Source organism: Bufo gargarizans, chromosome 2 (assembly GCF_014858855.1).
Source record: "Bufo gargarizans isolate SCDJY-AF-19 chromosome 2, ASM1485885v1, whole genome shotgun sequence".
Taxonomy (NCBI): Eukaryota; Metazoa; Chordata; class Amphibia; order Anura; family Bufonidae; genus Bufo; species Bufo gargarizans.
Genome location: NC_058081.1, coordinates 95605349 through 95622728, shown reverse-complemented (window position 1 = coordinate 95622728; position 17380 = coordinate 95605349).

The following is a 17380-nucleotide window of genomic DNA, read 5'->3' as shown; positions in this document are numbered from 1 at the left end:
AGGCAAAATTCAGGAGAATTGTGGTAGGACCAGACCTTGCTGGTCACCAGGAAACTTAACCTCTTGAGTCCCGGATAATTTTTTATTTTTGCATTTTGTTTCTACCCAGATTTCCCGGAGCCATAACTTTTTTTTATTTATTTTACTATATGTTAACATAGCTATCTGAAAAAAAAATCCAAATGGAGTAGGATTGGTAAAAAAAAAACTATGCCAAAGTTTAATGGGTTTTGTTTTTTGGCGTTCCGTCTTTGGTAAAACTGATCTTCCTGCCCCAGGTCAGTACAATCACAGCTATACCACATTTATATAGTTGTATTCTGTTTTAATACCTATAAAAATAAACACCTTGGAAAATAAATATTTTTTTCTTTACATCGCCATATTCTAGCCCCATGACTTTCTTATTTTTATATCTAAAGAGCTATGTGAGGGGTTATTTTTTGCAGTGCAATCTATACTTTTCAAGAATACCATTTTGAAGTGTGTAAAACTATTTAATAACTTTTAACTTTCATAAGTCAATTCATTGGGTAGGAAAAGCAATGAAGAAACAGTGAATTGGCCATTTTGAGTTTTTTTTCCATTACACCGTTTAACTTATGGGATAAATATTTTTATATTTTAATAGTATGGGTGTTTTAGGATGCGGTGATGCTTCTGATAGTTATTTTTGGGTTGTTTATAAAAAAAATTATTCTATGGAAAGGAGGGTGGATAGAATTTTTATATTGTTTTAATTTTTAAAAACTTTACTAGTCATCATAAGTGACTATATCAAACAATTATTAGATTGCAACTTGCATTCTATAATGCATAGCTATGCATTACAGAATATAGGATTCAATATAGTCCACTGCTCTGCTGCCTCCTGCAGGCCAGCATTGCAATATACTAGTAATCCTCCTAGAGGCCTTGAACAGGCTGATGCCTATTACTAGTATGGGACGCCTTCCCAGTTCTCAGACAGGGGAAGGCGGCCCAGACTGGGAAGTGCATGCTTCCAGTTTTAGCTCTCTCAGATGCCAAGGTCACATTTGACCATATCATCTGAAGGGTTAAATGACTGTGATCGCATGAGTGCCAATCAAAGACATTATCCCCAGGCGTTTTCTGTTTAAAACAGCAAGCACCCGGTGGCTATGGGGCCTACTGCATTCAGAAGTGGACACCATCTTTAACATCTCACTACCACAGTGCATGGGGACTCAAGAGGTTAAAGCTCAGGCACCCTCTGCATAGAGAAGGCAGCTTACAAACTCAGGCACCTCTAGCCATTTGCTGGGGAAGGCCTTGGAAGGGAACAGAGGCTGGAACATGATGAGAAACAGGCTGTGCCCATAGGGGAGCACAGGACAGTGGAAGCCATGTGCTAACACGGTGTATTTATATGCAGTAAACTGAAATGTTTGCCCTTGGTAAAGTTAAGGGCATACAACAGTGACAGTCTGTTGTATCTCTAAGTTTAAGACCTGAATTCCGATTCCCCCATTTGCCTCTGCAAAATCTTACCATCATGCAAATGACACAGCATGCACAGAAATACAATCTGAAGTGCACTGAGCTTATGACATAAACAAAGCAGACTTTACATTGCGCCCCGCCGGTTTTGCAATTTGAAAAGTACCTAGAGAGTTATTTGCCATGTCAATTCCTGGCGTAATTAAAGATGGTCAGTGCATCCTGTGTGTAGTTTCCTATAATTTTCTTTATTTGTTAAAGTAAGTTTTTGGACTGATGACTAACATTACGCTTACAATACCTAAACTGTCTTCCTCCTTAACCCCAACCCTCAAGCTGCAGCCACCTTTTCAAATATATAGTATTGAAATAATTCTGTTAGTCAAAAATACTGTTAAGCAGATGCACTGCAGACAAGCAGGACACCTGGATGGTGCTGCTAAAGGATTCACTGTAAATGAATTTACATATTCATGTAAAATCCAGCACTTTACATGGGTGAGTGCTTTTTCTTTATTACCTTTCCAGGAGAGTTTTCATGCCAGAGAAAGTAGAATAGTTTAATGAAACAAATGACTGCAGGCATGCACTAAGCAGTCGAGATAATGGCGAAATGGAAACTTGACCAGGTAACCATATTGTTATATTAAGGAAAGGTGACATAGTACATGGTATTGTCAATCCCACTATCAGGTCATTGGAGAAAAAAGTGTTAAAATCTGAATCCTGATTGTTTGGTCCCTCTGAAATTAAAGAGAATCTATCACCCACATGTTTCAGCTAGATTTTTTGTTTTACTAAATAACAATACTGAGAAATAGTCTTTTTTTTTTTTCTATACTCTTTATTCTAATTGTAGATTTTACTATTCTTTTTCCTGTACGTTATTATGGGAGCAGTCATGTTGGCTGAGATGTTAACATTATTCACACATATTTGCTTTACAGCATCCACATGCGCCATAAGAACCTATAGTGTGGAGATGTTCATTGACTTCTATGAGATACAAGGGAGCACCACCAATGAGGCCAGGTGAGGCAATCGCCTCAGGCAGCGCCAAGTAGGGGCAAGAGGGGGCAGTGGAAGGGCCATGGAGAATGAGCACTCCTATTGTGGAAAATCGGTTAGGTTAAGAAATTGGCATGGGGGGGCTGTTTCAGTTTTCTCTCAGGCAGCAGAAAGGCTAGGTGCACTGATGAGATGTCAAATGTTTCAAAAAATATTATCTTTAAAGAAGTTATCCTATTATTAATGTAATAAATGAAAACCAGATGCCATATAGGACATGAAAAATCTCTTTTTAACAAAGCTAGAACCAGCCCTGTACCTCACATGGATCCAGAGATCTCCCCATTCATTGCTCTGCTAGATTTATATCAAAAGTTTAAACCAAAAACAGGTTAAATGAAAACGCAATAAGTAAAGTAAACCCCTCTAGCAAAGCTAGCTCTGCAACATGAAAAGACCTACAACAAAACTCTGAGGCTAATTAGCTATACAATATATATTTTATTGAAATACATGTTAAAAAACATATAAAACAAGATGACAAACATATAAATACAAAGTGCAGTACACCCCTGGGAGATGTAAATTGTGGGTATGACATGAAGAGGAATATAGGGAGAGGATACTAAAAATAACCTACTGAGTGGGCATCTATCCATACAGTCCTGATCAAAAGTTTAAGACCTCTTAAAAATGGCAAAAAATCATATTTTATATTGTTGGACTTAGCAAGGTTCCAAGTAGAGCTTCAACATGCAACAAGACGAAATGAGAGTGAGACAAAACATTTTTTGAGCATTCAATTAATTGAAAATAACAATTAAACTGAAACAGGCTGTTTTTCAGCTGATCCAAATTTTAGGACCACATGCCTTTAAAAGGCCAAATCTGTGCAAAGATGTGGATTCATTGTCATTGTCTGTCAGGTAGTCACACGTTGTTATGGCAAAAAAACTCTCCCTTTTTGAATGTGGTCAGGTTGTTGAACTGCATAAGCAGGGTCTCTCACAGCGCGCCATCGCTGCTGAGGTGGGACGGAGTAAAACAGTCATTTGGAATTTCTTAAATGATCCTGAGGGTTATGGAACAAAAAAGTCAAGTGGAAGACCCCCAAAAATTTCATCAGCACTTAGCTGGAGGATCCAATTGGCTGTCCGTCAAGACACTGGACGATCCTCGACCCAAATTAAGGCCCTTACTGGTGCTGACTGCAGCCCCATAACCATCAGATGGCATCTGAGACTGTAGGGCTTCGAAAATAAAAAACGTCTTCAAAAACCTCGTCTCCTTGAACGCCACAGAACTGCTCGTTTGGACTTTGCAAGAGAGCACCAAACATTGGACAGTCAAAGGTGGAAGAAAGTTTTATTCTCTGATGAGAAAAAATTTAACCTTGATGGTCCTGATGGTTTCCAACGTTACTGGCATGACAAGCAGATCCCACCTGAGATGTTTTCTATGCGCCACAGTGGAGGGGGCGCCATAATGGTCTGGGGAGCTTTTTCCTTCAGAGGAAGAATGGAGCTTCAGGAAGTGCAGGGGCGTCAAATGGCCGCTGGCTATGTCCAGATGTTGCAGAGAGCATTCCTCATGACTGAGGGCCCTCGTCTGTGTGGTAACGACTGGGTTTTTCAACAGGACAACGCTACAGTACACAATGCCCGCAAGACAATGGACTTATTCTAGGAGAATAACATCACTCTTTTGGCCCATCCTGCGTGTTCCCCTGATCTAAATCCAATTGAGAACCTTTGGGGATGGATGACAAGGGAAGTTTACATAAATGGACAACAGAAGTTTACAAAAATGGACAACAGTTCCAGACGGTAGATGGCCTTCGTGCGGCCGTCTTCACCACTTGGAGAAATGTTCCCACTCACCTCATGGAAACGCTTGCATCAAGCATGCCGAAACAAATTTTGAAGTGATAAACAATAACGGCGGAGCTACTCATTACTGAGTTCATGTTTGGAAGTTGGATTTCTGTTTTGGGGGGGTGTAGTTTTTTTTTGGAGGTGTGGCCCTAAACTTTTGATCAGCTGAAAAACAACCTGTTTCAGTTTATTCGTTGTTTTCATTAAATTGAATGCTCAACTTTTTTTTTGTCTTACTCCCATTTCTTCTTGTTGCATGTTGAAGCTCTACCTGGAACCTTGTTAAGATCCAGCCATGCTAAATATGATTTTTTGCCATTTTTCAAGTGGTCTTAAACTTTTGATCAGGACTGTATAAAGTGCAAAATGCCATATAGATAAAGTACAAAAATAAACCCTATTATACAACAGAGGCTGTATCCCGGCCCTACCAATGACTGCCAAATTGTATATAATATATGCCACTAACCACATAACCTTGAAAAAGTATTATCTCCGCAGAAAGAACGTGCGTTTCGGTGGAAACCTTCCTCTGGGTGCCCCATGTGAGTTGAATGTGAGTCTACTAAGTTTTCAATCACACGCAATTTCAGTTTCAAATGTATCCAGATCAAGGTGCTGGTTTGAAAAATATTGACTATTTTTCATAGAACAACAACTTTAATCATCACAAATAAAACCACATAAAAAGTCCCCAGAAGAAGCATCAGCGAAATGCATGTTGGGTCCCAGAGCCCCATTGCGGTATATATGCTTTATTTTACAATGTTTACATAGTTATACTCCTTTCTGCCTTTATGGGATAAGCCTTGTAGCTAGAGTTGAGCAAGTCAAAGTGAAACAAATCGGCTTCAATCTGAATTTTCTTGCACTTCATGGTAACAAATCAGTTTTTTCCTAAAATGGCTTCTGCTCGAGAAGTAATATATGCTGTCGGCTCTGCTCTGCTTTCCAGCAAGTATGAGCTTAATGAGGACAGTAAGCAGCTGTGTAACACCCCAGAGTGGGGTTACTAACGCTTTTACCCTGCTACAGTCTGCTGAGGGCATCAACACGGTCATTTGATGTGATTTCCCTCATGTCATTCACCACTATGCAGATGAAACCATTGTAATATTTCATTTGTGATAGATCATGTGATATTTCCTTTGTAGTGTTTCAGGTCTACCAGCAGGTGGCGGCGTCGTTGGTAGGAAAAGTCATGTTATGGCCATTCAGAATGGAACATTCCAGTTCTGTTCTGTTCCCCCCTGCTTAAGGGAAGTGGAGTTTCCCACGCCCTGCAGCAAGGAAGGGAAAAAAACAGTTAGATTGGGTGTGTTCCAGCTCTCCCTGCAAGGGGAAGGCTGTGCAAGTAGGAGCTCCCAGAAATAGGGATCCCAAACCAGGATCTTTTCTCGGTTGAGACCAAAGATCTTCATTCCCAGTCTGAGCCCTTCAGCCTCAACTGGTGACAAGCAAGCAGCCAACTCCAGGACGAACAATTCCCTGTGAGCATAACTGTGAGTACTTATCCAGAGACCAGGAGAAGCCAAATTCCTCCTCAGCTAGTCAGTCCCCAACACAGCAGAAGACAGAGCAGAAGATATAGATTCCTGCCACAAATTACAGAGCCATAAGCAGACGACTAATCCTGCAAGAGAGCTCCAGGCATATGATAGAAGAAGAGATGGTAATCCCTGCCACATATTGCCAATACCTGCTGGGACTTCAGACTATTGCTGTACCTCATATGGATTAATGCTGCCTCTAGTAAAGAAAAGTTGAATTATATTTCAAGTCTGGATCTCATTCGTTGCTACCAAAACCCTCAATTACTCCTACTAGCAACAGACTCATTTATTGCAAGTGAGCCAGGATCCAGGAGTCCAGCCGTACCAAGGTAGGAGACACCGTTGACACTATTACTACTGCTACACAGAGACATTACCCCACTCTGGCATTCCTCACCTGGTACGTGAGTTGCAAAATGGCCCTGAGACTGTACCCTGCACACGCTGCAATTGGCATCACAAACAAAAACTATAGACCTCTATACCCATATCCGGACCCATTGCATAATTTTGGCGTCCGTGTAACCATACCACGGTCCTGCTCATTGCAGCTGCAGGCCAGCACCAGTGATGAGCGGCAGGGGCAATATTCAAATTTGCAATATTTAGCGCATATTTGGGCGAATATTCTTCATATATTCATCAATTCGAGAATTTGTGATCTCGTCATTATTTTCTTGATTGCGAAAATCAGCAATCAGAAAATTTAAAATAAAAATTTGCGATCAACACAACTCCTAAAGTCAAAGATATTGCAGCCTTCTCATTGGCCCACAAGCAAGAAGCAGTGAGGTATCATGTGTACTGATGAAAAAAAATCTAGAATATTCGCAATTACAAAGATATAGCACTATATTCTAGATTTTCGCAAATTCTCGAAGTGCCAATATTCGCGAGAAAAATTCACGGTTAGAATATTCGCAATCAACACTAGCCAGCACAGATTTGGTAGAGAGGTCTGCTAAGTCCTCCTGTAGGCGTGCAACTAGCTATGATGACAGTCGGGACCGGTGAGCTCAAGCTCCACTGCCATGACTACTGATGGAAAGGAATGGGGGGGGGGGGGCAGGAGCAGCACCAGCTCCATCAGCAGCAGTCCTTGAGCCTCTGATAAGCACTTTTCTTCAGCCACCTACTGAAGAAACCACCCAGCAGCAGCAGGACATGGAGCAGGTGGAGGCATACTTGGACTGCACCCTGCCACCCCAGATCCAGGATCCCATGGGCTACTGAGCAGCCAAGCTTGATTTGTGACCACAATTGGCCCAGTTTGCCCTAGGCAAGCTTTCCTGCCCGGCCAGTAGAGTGACATCAGAGCGGGTGTTGAGTGCGATGGGTGGCATAGTTACCCCAAAGAGAAATTACCTTTCAACACAAAATTTAGAGAGACTAACCTTCATAAAGATGAATCAGGCGTGGATCAGTCAGGATTTCCACACACAGGTGCCTGATGCTACAGACTAGATCAATAACAACCTGACTGTAGTTGTGCTGCCACACTGGAACATTGTGCAGTGAAGGGAACAGATAAGCTGCAACCATCGCCTATTCTGAATGGTGAACCTACTGTTAGGGCCCATTCACATGTATATTTGTGTCTGCATTCATTCTACAAAGTTGCTGAATAGATGCGGACCCATTCATTTCAATGGGGCTGCCATAAATATGGAGAACACACAGTGTGCTGTCTGCATTTGTTCTTCTGTTCAGTGGCCCCGCAAAAAAGATAGAACATGCCTATAATTGCGGACAAGAATAACCATTTCCACACAGGAGAAAGACGATCCGATCAGCAAAATGCACATGTCCAGTATCTGTGTTTTACAGATCCGCAATTTGCCAACCGCAAAACCAGATACGGTCGTGTGAATGACAATGATGACAATTAGTGATGGATGAACATCTGCCGGGACGGTTCGCAAATCGCAAGTTCGTGGCGGGTCCCATTTATTTTAATGGCAGGAGAACCTGAAAAACCTTCAGCTCATATTTGCAGCCAAGAAATAATTACTAGAAGTGCACAAATAGTCCCACAACATGGACAGTGACATACCAGATGTATTATTCGAATTTGCGATCTCTATTCATTTATTTTTTTGAATGCAAAATATCGGCAATATAATTTTCACGTACACGCATACGCAAATGCACTAGTACCCAAATGCACTATAAAGAAAGTATATTGGTATATAACACTCCGCTTCAATCAGTTTTTTTGGGGGGGCACTGGTATATCACACCAGTAGAAATGATTTGTTCCAATAATGCTTGTCCCTCTATATACCTGCAGTATCGCAGCAGAACCGCACACAACTGTCGCACAATACAAATGCACTATAATATACTGTCTAACATAGAAAGTATATTACATTGTACAAGGAAGGCACTCCATTAGAATATATATAAAGATAAAACGTAGCCTTTAATAATGTTACTATGAGGGTCCATTCACACGTCCGTAAGTGTTTTGCGGATCCGCAAAACACGGACACCGGTAATGTGCATTCCGCAATTTGCAGACCGCACGTCGCCCGCAATATAATAGAAAATGCCTAATCTTGTCTTCAATTGCGGACAAGAATAGGACATGTTCTGTTTTTTTGCGGAAACGGAAGCACGGATGCGGAAGTGCGGATCCGCAAATGCTCATCCGCAAATGCGGATGTGGACAGCACATTCTGGCCCTATTGAAAATGAATGGGTCTGCATCTTTTCCGCAAAAATGCGGAACGGATGCGGACCCATTTTGCGGACGTGTGAATGGAAAAGATATCCCTCAAAATGAAAATAAATTAAATTATTAAAGTTAAGCAAAAAGCATAGATGTGGTCGGCAATAACAAGTGCTCGGCGGCACCAAATCAGAAACCATATGTCCTACCACAATCCGGGGGGTTCCAGTACACATCCATGAATCCCGGAGGGAAAGCAAAAAACATCCATCCCTGGGCTAGATGATGATGGGGTATTGAAGGACAGGGTGGGCAAAGAACTGTCCCTGATATTGCCCTACAGGGGGGTGCTGTTCTGGCCCTGATAGCCTAACCACAGACCACCCGCCCTGATAAGAGCGACCTCGTCCGGAACCTTACCCTATATAAAAATGGCCCTAGTAAGCCCCTAGCTCCCTGACTTCCAGGTGATCACTATATAGATCTATGTGTTTTTGACTCATTATAAAAGTATATTACAAGTATATCACACCCCTCTGTGTATCACATAGATCGATAGCACACCTATACTAGTGCTTAAAAAGACTTTTGTGGACCTATTAGCTAGCGTTTGGTGTCCCTAACAGCCTGTCCCTGCTCCACACAGCAACCTCTGCCTACACTGGCAAAATTTTTTATTTAAAATGGCGGCCAGATCAGGTTTATTTATAAGGTAGGGGGTATGTCTCAATTGGCTGTCCTGTACCACCTGATGGATGTGTCATGGGTCAAAGATCTTCACAATGTAAAAGAATATGGCGGGCGCAAATATCTCCATATGTTTGCATGTTCGGCGAATTGCGAACACGCAAAGTTCGCCGTGAAACGAACCGCAAGGCCATCTCTAATGACAACATGATGACTGCTGAAAAATGAACTCTTCAGAAGATGACATGCCAGCCTATTATAAGGCCTCATCCACACGGCTGTTGCCCCCCATATTGCGGCCCATAAACAGCGGGTCCGCAATAAACAGGCCATGTTCATGTGCACACCACATCACGGATGTGAACCCATTCACTTGAATAGGTCCACAATCCAGAAGTTGGGGAATTGAAGCATGGAACTCCATAGTGCTTCTGTGGGGTTTCTCCCTGTGCCTCTCCAAAAATATAGAACTTGTTATATTTTTTTGTGTGGTATGGACGAATCGTGGACACATTCAAGTTAAATGGGTCTGGATCTGTCTACGGCAGCTGCAAGGATGTGCCCATGAATTGGGGACCGCAAATTGTGGTTCTCCAATGCATGGCACTGCCGAGCAAGGGTCGTGTGCATGAGGCCAAAGCTAGGTGAAATCTGCAGGATTTTTTTTATATATAAAGCTATTGTCATGCAAAATAAAAGAAATCACCAAAAAAATCTTAAAAATACATTTAACATAAAAACTTGCCATGCACTTTAGGTCATTTTCTAATGACACATTTCCTTTAAGCTACTTTCACACTCGCTTTTTGGGCGGATCCATCATGAATCTGTAAAAACCGATCCATTACAATAATACAACCGTATGCATCCGTCATGAACGGATCCGTTTGTATTATCTGTAACATAGCCCAGATGGATCCATCATGAACTCCATTGAAAGTCGATGGGAGACGGATACATTTTCTATTGTGCCAGCTTGTGTCAGAGACACCAAAACACTCACACCATAACGCTGCCTGCAGGGTATTGCTGTCCGCTTGACGAAACTGAGCCAAATGGATCCTTCCATTAACACAATGTAAATCAATGGGGATGGATCCGTTTGGCTCAGTTTCGTCAAGCGGACAGCAAAACGTTGCAGACAGCGTTTGGGTGTGAGCATTTTGGTGTCCGCCTTTAGAGTGGAATGGAGACTGAATTAAGGCAAACTGATGCATTCTTAGCGGATCCTTTTCCATTCAGAATGCATTAAGGGGAAAACCCGTTTTGGACCGCTTGTGAGAACCCATCACGGATCTGACAAATGGAAAGCCAAAACGCGAGTGCAGTGGCGTAGTTAGAAATGACTGGGCCCCACAGCAAATTTTTGAATGGGACCCCCTCTCCCATTCATGTGGCTAGTAAAGATCGCTCTCTCAGACCAGGCTCGGCAGCTGTTCCATCCATTTTCTACGCTGTATATACTGTCACTGTATATGATTTCATTGTATAATACTGTTGAGGGGGCCTGCAAAAAATCTGTATTGACTGAATGCTTGAAGGTCTTAGCCAGTGCAAAATTCCTCTATGGTTGTATGATCTTTAGATATCTATGGTTGTGGCTAGAGTTGAGCGATTTTCTTAAAAATTAGATTTAGCCAGTTCGCCGAATTTTCCGAAAAGATTCGATCTAATCCAAATTTATTCACGGTGAATTGCGTTTTAAAACAGCTATTTCCTGGCTGCAGAAAGCCTGTATAGTGGTGTAGAACACTGTGCCTTGCAGTAACACGCATAGGGAGTCTGCTGTGGTAGTTAAACAATACTGTGAGTCCGTATGACATGCAGATGACAGGTGTCACACTTAGAATCACTGCACACTTTACTTATTTGGGCAGTTACCAAATAACTCAAGTGTGAACTTAGCCTTACAGGTCGATGCTAGTGCCAGGTATAAAGAACCGTGCAGAGGCCCAAGATCCTACTGTAGCATGAAAGAGCGCACTCCTTTTACACCGCAGTCAGCTAATTCCACATAGATGTCTACAGAACTTGTTCTATTAAATGCTTATACAAGCAGCCCTCCCGACAGAGTGGAGAGGGTGTCAGCAGTAAGTATGTGTGGACGTCACTGATTATTTTGCCCTTCCTCTGATCCGTCAAAACAATAACCCCCCAAAAAACGTATCCTGTCTGTTGAGCATCCGCCTTCACTCGGTCAGCATTTGGTCAGTAATCCATCAGTACTGCTAAAGCCCCAAAAATACAGGAGTGGATTCAAAACAGAGATGACATGTGAATGGAATATTTGCATGTCTTCTGTGTTTTGTCCCCACTCCTGCTATAGGCCTTACAGCTGCTACACAGACAGGATCCGTTGTGCATCTCTTTTTCTTCCTTCTGACAGATCAGAAGACGGGTCAAATAAATGATGATGTCAGAAAATTTAAAAATACAAAATAGTGGCCCAGTCATGGAATGCGGAGGATTGGAAAACAGCTTAAAAAGTCCACATAGTGGTCCAATGACATAGTGTTGAGGTAGCAGCAGCATGAGGAGACCACCGAGTGGCCCAGTGACATAGTGGGGAGATTGCAGCATCAGCAGCATGAGGAGACCACAGAGGAGAATTGTCCAGGAGAATGTTCTGCTTCTTCAACGTTGGAGTTCCCGTGGCATAGCTATAGGCTAATGGGCCCTGGTGCAAGAGTTCAGTTTGGGCCCCCCTACCCTCAATACCGTTTCATAACACCACCAGACCCTGATTTTAATTGCTAATATATTTACAAATTAAATTCAGGGTAATATTTGATAGATGTGCAGTGAAAAAATTCTTCAGACAGCACATGGTGTGCAATAATGCTGGACTGACCCATCAACCGGCTATATACGGACGGACTGGTAATATCGTATATAGCCGATGTATGCGTCAGTCCAGCATTATTGCACACAAGGCTCACAGTCACTGCCTACCTCAGGGCCAGTGCCCGTGCCTGGCATAGGCGCACACACTGCCTGCCTGTGGCCTGCCCCCTGGCACACACACACTGTCATTAATTTAAGTGCCCAGCGCCAGTCAGTAACAGACAGTGGGCACTGCGACCCCTGTAGCTACGCCACTGGATGAGTGCATGCATATTGTTGTCTCTTGGCAATCGCTTTGGTGATTGATTGCTGCCGAAATGACTGACGAGGAGTAGGAGGGCGAGTAACAGGAGCATCAGGACCGGTAGATGATGGGAAGGACAGACAGCTCCCTTAGGCTGAGGTGGGGGAGCCTTGGCTGCCTGAAATCGGGTGCATACCACTAGGCAATGCAGCAGTTGCTGTGGCAGGCTGGAGCACCACATCGGAGCCATGGCTCTCCCAGGTCACTTCATGGTGATGCTGCATATGTTGACACAGGGCCGTGGTGCCAACATTGGCACCCTGACCACGCTTCACCTTCTTCCCACAGATTCAGCAAATGGCAGTGTTCACTTTGTCCGGCGGCTTAACAAAAAACTGCCACACCGCTGAGTAGGTGATTTTACCCCCAACACGCCACACTGACTGACTGCTACCGCCGCTGCCTCCGTGAACTCCTGCTTCACTACTTTCCGGGCCGGTAGGCTCCTGCGAAGCGGGTGGTCTACCCCAGGCATGTTTGGCTTCCGACCTCCCACTGTCCCACTGCTGCCACCCTGCTGACTCACAGCCACTCTACCGACTTGCTGACTCCTGCCGCTGCCTTACGCGCAAGCTCCCATCCTCTTCTCCCGATGATGATGGAGCCCCTTTATCACCCGGCTCCCAATTGCGATCAGCTACATCATATTTGAGTACTGTCTTCACGTCACTAATGTTCTCCTCAACAGTCTCTGAGCTAGGAGCCTGACCGCTCACAACACCAGCTCCAACGCCACTCTCCTCATCACTACTTGCCCGCCTACCAGAGGAAGCGGCGGATGTCTCCTCCAGATCTTGGCTAGGCAGTAGCTGTTGACTTTCCTCTAGTAGCTTGTCCTTGCTGTATAGTGGAGCTGAGCCCACAACATATACTTCTTTGGCTGAGGGAACATAAAAGGACAGAGGCAGGTTGAGGACAGGTGAGGGCACAGGGCCTGCTCCCGAGCCATGCCAACTAAGGGTTGTGTCTGACGAACACACCGACTCTTGGCTGTGGGTGTCAGATGGCACTTGGGATGAAGTGGATGACCGAGTCAACCATTCAAGAACAGTTGGGTTGCTGGTCAAGTCACGATCACTAGCTGACACTGGGAGCTCAGGCCTCTGGAAATGACCCCTGCTGCCATGTCCCCTAACTCTGCAGCGACCTGTGCCTGCACCAGAAACATTTAGGCCTCTGCCCCTCCCCTGTGCAGGGCCTGCCACTTCTCTATCTGTCATGGATGTTAGATCTGACTGTTAGATCAAATAAGTAAATAAGGAAATCGATACACGCCAAAAAAGGCTATAATTTTGTCACTTCACCACAAAACGGAAAATGCTGTAATACTTTTTTTTTGCCACTAATACACGACAAAAAAGGCTTTAGAACATATAACTGCACCGAAGAACGGCAAATAATAATTTTTTTTCGCCACTAATACACGCCAAAAAGGGCTGTAACTTTCTCACTTCACCACACAGCAGCTAATAAGCCTTTTTTTTGCCACTAATACATGCCAAAAAAGGTTTTGGAACATATAACTGCACTGCAGAATGGCAAATAATACTTTTTTTTGTCACTAATTCACGCCAAAAAGGGCTACAATTTTCTCACTTCAATGGCTAATAAGCCCTTTTCTCCCCTACAAACATGCCAAAAAAGGCTTTAGAACATATAACTCTACACGTCTAATGATCTTTCCCTGAACTTCTATTGAGCAAAATAAAAGTTTTAAAGTCTTTCCTACCACTGTCCCTAGCGCCTGCGGACGTCTCTCCCTGCACTAAGTAAACTGGAAAATGGCTGAATCCAAGATGGCTGAGGCTATTTATAGGGCTGTGACATCACAGGGCTGGCTGGCTGCTGATTGGCTGCATGCATGGCATTGTGGGTGATCCCTCGTTACCAGAGTTCTTTGCTCCATGTCCTAACATGTGCAGCAGCCATTTTAGAAAAAAAGGCAATTAGTTACCACGAAGCGTGAGGAAATTAGGATTCGGTGCAAATCTAATTTTTCCGGAGATTTGGATCGAATTCCATTTCGTCAACTTTGATTCGCTCATCTCTAGTTGTGGCCATGGAGACTGCCCAAAGATCCAGAATAGGGATAAGCGAATCAACTTCAGATGAAACATCTGAAGTGGGTGCGCATAAAACTTTGTTTCAATACTGTACGGAGCAAGCGCTTCGTAGAGTATTAGAATGTATTGGCTCCGATGAGCCTAAGTGTTTACTTAATAACTTCAGAAATTGATTTATACTGTAAAAAAAAAACATTTCCCGAACACTGCTTCGTTTCCAAATGGTACAGTGAGTGTACCCCCTATAGTATCTTAGTAGTTAAAATGTCCCCTTATAGTGGCCCCAGGCCAGCAATAATAATGTCCTGGTTGTGCTACCAGTATTTATACTGTTCCTGACAGTGCCTCAGTGCCTTTAGTAATAGTAATGCCCCCATAATTCCCCCAGTAAAAAGGCACTTTAGTGCCGTCTATATTCCCGAATAATAATAATAAGGCCCACTGTAGTGGATATTTGAATGCAGGTCGTGATCACAGAGACTTCTATGCTCGTGGGGGTTCCGTGACCCCCCATGTCGGCGATCGCGGCAAACCGCAGGTCAATTCAGACCTGCGGTTTGCTGCGATTTCTGCCGTTTCTGATCCCTGCGGTCCCTGACCGCGGGGATCACAAAACTTTAGTATTCCTAAAATATGTCGGTATCTCCCCCCCCCCCCTGCACCCCTGAGTGATTTTAGCCCGGTGGGAGGTGCAGGGGGAGGGTTGCGGGCGGTGCGAACGGTGCGGGAGGCAGGCGGTGCGGCAGGCGGGATCGTGATCCCCGCCCGCCTCCCCTTGAATAATTGGTGGTTAGTGGGTATACCAGGGTGCCAGCACATTGCTGACACCCTGGTATAAACGGCTGACATCTGCGATGCGATGTACGGACCGCTGTATGGAAAAGGTTAAGAGCTCAGGGAGCTCCCTCCCTCTCCCATCAGGGGGCTTCTGTGCCTTTGCAGCCCCCCGATGGAGAGAGAGAGAGCCCCCAGACAGCCCCCCGACAGCCCCCCGACAGCCCCGTCCTTACCATTCCCCGTCTGCGTAGTTCTGGCCACTACTGAGCAGACGGGGAAGGTTCCCATGGCAACAGGACGCCTTCTCAGGCATCCTGCTGTCCATGGTGCTGAACAGATCTGTGCTAAAGGCATAGATCTGTTCAGACAAAGTGTAAAATACAGTACAAAACACTATATAGTGTACTGTACTGTATTATACAGACATCAGACCTACTGGATCTTCAAGAACCAAGTGGGTCTGGGTAAATTTCTTTTTTTTTTTAAAGTGAAAAAAGTTGAGATAAAAAAAACATATTTAGCACTGAATAAAAATTAAAAAAATAAAATACACTACACATATTAGGTATCGCCGCGTCCGTAACGACCTGATCTATAGAGCGGTCATGTTACTTTACCCGAACGGTGAACGCCATAAAAATAAAAAATAAAAAACTATGATGAAATTGAAATTTTGTCCACCTTACTTCCCAAAAAAGGTAATAAAAGTGATCAAAAAAGTTGCATGTACGCCAAAATTGTAACAATCAAACCGTCATCTCATCCCGCAAAAATAATACCCTACCCAAGATAATCGCCCAAAAACGATGGCTCTTAGACTATGGAAACATGATTTTTTTTGTTTCAAAAATGAAATCATTGTGTAAAACTTACATAAATAAAAAAAAAGTATACATATTAGGTATCGCCGCGTCCGTATCGACCGGCTCTATAAAAATATCACATGACCTATCCCCTCAGATGACCACCGTAAAAAACTAAAACTAAAAACGGTGTAAAAAAAAGCAATTTTTTGTCATCTTACGTCACAAAAAGTGTAATAGCAAGCAATCAAAAAATCATATGCAACCTAAAATAGTGCCAATCAAACCGTCATCTCATCCTGCAAAAAATGAGACCCTACTTAAGATAATCGCCCAAAAACTGAAAAAACTATGGCTCTTAGACTATGGAGACACTAAAACTTTTTTTTTGTTTTAAAAATGAAATCATTGTGTAAAACTTACATAAATAAAAAAAATTGTATACATATTAGGTATCGCCACGTCCGTGACAACCTGCTCTATAAAATTACCACATGATCTAACCTGTCAGATGAATGTTGTAAATAACAAAAAAAAAAACGGTGCCAAAAAACTATTTCTTGTTACCTTGCTGCACAAAAAGTGTAATATAGAGCAACCAAAAATCATATGTACCCTAAACTAGTACCAACAAAACTGCCACCCTATCCCGTAGTTTCTAAAATGGGGTCACTTTTTTGGAGTTTCTACTCTAAGGGGTGCATCGGGGGGCTTCAAATGGGACATGGTGTCAAAAAAACAGTCCAGCAAAATCAGCCATCCAAAAACCAAACGGCGCACCTTTCACTCTACGCCCCACTGTGTTGCCGTACAGTAGTTTACGGCCACATATGGGGTGTTTCTGTAAACTACAGAATCAGGGCCATAAATAATGAGTTTTGTTTGGCTGTTAACCCTTGCTTTGTAACTGGAAAAAAAATATTAGAATGGAAAATCTGCCCAAAAAGTGAAATTTTTAAATTGTATCTCTATTTTCCATTAAATCTTGTGCAACACCTAAAGGGTTAACAAAGTTTGTAAAATCAGTTTTGAATACCTTGAGGGGTGTAGTTTCTTAGTTGGGGTCACTTTTATGGAGTTTCTACTCTAGGGGTGCATCAGGGGGGCTTCAAATGGGACATGGTGTCAAAAAACCAGTCCAGCAAAATCAGCCCTCCAAAAACCAAACAGCGCACCTTTCACTCTACACCCCGCTGTGTGGCCGTACAGTAGTTTACGGCCACATATGGGGTGTTTCTGTAAACAGCAGAGTCAGGGCAATAAATATACAGTCTTGTTTGGCTGTTAACCCTTGCTTTATTAGTGGAAAAAATGGGTTAAAATGGAAAATTAGTC